General features: G+C 45.7%; 1 protein-coding gene across 1 annotated transcript in view; it reads right to left on the bottom strand.

Annotated features, from left to right (window-relative positions):
* baz2ba (bromodomain adjacent to zinc finger domain, 2Ba) overlaps positions 1-2,390 on the bottom strand; it is a 118,322-nt gene that overhangs the window by 93,731 nt on the left and 22,201 nt on the right. The window contains exon 2 of the mRNA XM_037979909.1: positions 1,672-1,714. The gene's annotated coding sequence lies outside the window, so the exon portion shown is untranslated. The remainder of the gene's footprint in view (positions 1-1,671; positions 1,715-2,390) is intronic.

Genomic DNA, 2,390 nt, shown 5'->3' with positions numbered 1-2,390 from the left:
TTCTGCTGCCGCTTGTTCTCCGTCGGGCAGCAGTTAGGAACAGCCAGCTGTGGGGGTTGAGCTTCAAGGATACACCCCGCTCCAAATTGATTCCCCCAGAGAGGATTCATCAATACTTATCAGAAATGATACGAGCAGCGCCCCCCCTCCCCTCGTGCCCCTCCCGCCCGCACGCCAACCTGCGGGGGGATATAATGCATCATTTATCGCCAGAGATGAAGCAGTAATGTTACACCTGATAGAATCAGGTCTGCTAACAGGAGGGGGGAGGAAGAGGAGAGAGTCTGAAACGAGTATTTCCCTGAGAAAAGCTCACATTTGATCTGATGACACACTCATCGGCACGGGGCCTTCGGCTGAGGCGAGAGAGAAAGTGCAAGTCACTCCGTGTGTGTGTGTGTGTGTAACAAAAAACTGCCACCTTGGTGTGTGTGTGTGTGTGTGTGTGTGAGGATGCAGCCGCGCCCCTGAGCACGGCTCGCTCTCAAAAAAAACAAACAAAAAAAAAAACCAGACAGCCAGAAAACCCGGAGAAGAAATTAAAAGACGACGTCACGCCACGTGCTCGGCGTGCGTCTGGGTACGACTCTCAGCTACCACCGAACCGCGACCGACATCCCGCTGAGCTGCGCCAGCCATCTTAAACGAGTTTCATCCAAATCCATCCAGCTGCTCGTGAGATATTTTGCTAACAGACAAATTTCACTCCAAGAGCTACGAAGCAGTTAGTAATCAGCCTCAGCTACTACCACGCCAAATTTCAGCCGAATAGCTCCAAATCTCACCGAGTTATAGCCACTTTTGTGTTTTATGAAGTCAGCTGGCTGTGGCAGCCATCTTGAATCGGGTCGACCCCGAATGTAAGTCAGCTGTAGAGGCACATCCGGCGATTATTCCCTGAAAGTTTCGTTAAAATCCATCCAGCGGTTCATGAGATATTTTGCTAACAGACAAAAAAAAGGGCCGACTCCAACAGATGATGAGTAACGTGTCGTTCTTGACATTATCAGATTTTAGCTCACTGTATATAAAGCTAAAGTTATGGCCACTACCATGTAGCTGTGGTGGCCATCTTGAGTTGCTCCCAGAGGTTGGCCCGGTTCAAACCCAAAGATGTTCTGCTCAGAGGTAAAAACATTATCGCCCTTTCGCCTTGGGGCGATGAAAACAAACGTAAAGAACTCGGAGCCCAAACGCCGGAGCGCCGCCGGAGCGCCGCCGGAGTGCCGGCCTGCGCAGACAGCAAACTGAAAGGATGTTTATTAGGCGTTTCATACAAATATTCTGATTAGAATGAGAGAAATCTAATTAATTGCTTGATTCACTGAATGAACCTCGAATTTGTAATGTAATCATAACAACTGCTTTTCAATGGGCTCTTGTTAAATTTAATTGGGGAAGAAGAAAGAAAAAAAAAACATCCTCTTTCACTGAATGAATGAAAATCAAATTAGGCCTAAAACCGGAGGAGTCGGCAAGTTTCGGGTTTTTTTCTCCCCCTTTTTTCATCCGTGGAATAAAATAAATATCAAAAAAAAGAAATAAAGCGCACACACGGAGCGGTAAAAGCAGAAGTGTGAGACAATACGTGTTTGGAGAAGTCACGCTTCGCCTGTTTTGTAACACGGCGGCGTTCGTGCGGCGAGGGGAAAGAAGAAGAAGAGTACTCACTGTTAGAGATGTCTTCAGCTCTTTGACATAACTGCTGGAACACCTGCAGCAGAGACACAAACAAACACTTCAGCGTTTCATCCGGCCGTTCGGCTGCTTTCAGCCGCTTTAGCTGCTCGCACATCAAAACGTTCGGCTCATTCGGGGCTTTTACTGTTTACAAAAACAAACATTTTTCTGTTTGAAGACTGCTTCAGCTGACTGGCTCTGATTCTGCCTTTTAGCTTTTAGCTACTGTTAGCTTCTCGCTAGCCTTTTATTTCTTTAGCTTTTAACCTGTCCTTTGCAGCTTTTACCTTCTAGCTAATATTTTATTATACTTTTAGCTACGTTTTTGGTACTTTTAGCTTCTACCTAGTCTTTTGCTCCTTTTAGCAAACATTATTAGCTGGCATTTTGCCACTTTTAACTTTTAAGTGTTGTTCTATTTTTATCAAATGTTTTGTTCATTTTAGTTTTTAGCTAGTGTTTTGATCCCTTTAGCCTTTAGCTAGTAAGTTGTCTTTCAGCGGTCATTCAGCAGTCTTTCAGCTGTCTTTCAGCAGTCATTCAGCGGTCTTTCAGCTGTCTTTCAGCAGTCATTCAGCGATCTTTCAGCTGTCTTTCAGCTGTCATTCAGCGGTCATTCAGCAGTCATTCAGCGATCTTTCAGCGGTCTTTCAGCTGTCTTTCAGCGATCTTTCAGCGGTCATTCAGCAGTCATTCAGCGATCTTTCAGC

The sequence above is a fragment of the Kryptolebias marmoratus genome, linkage group LG15, assembly GCF_001649575.2.
Source record: "Kryptolebias marmoratus isolate JLee-2015 linkage group LG15, ASM164957v2, whole genome shotgun sequence".
Lineage (NCBI taxonomy): Eukaryota > Metazoa > Chordata > Actinopteri > Cyprinodontiformes > Rivulidae > Kryptolebias > Kryptolebias marmoratus.
This window is presented reverse-complemented; position numbering and strand designations above follow the sequence as displayed.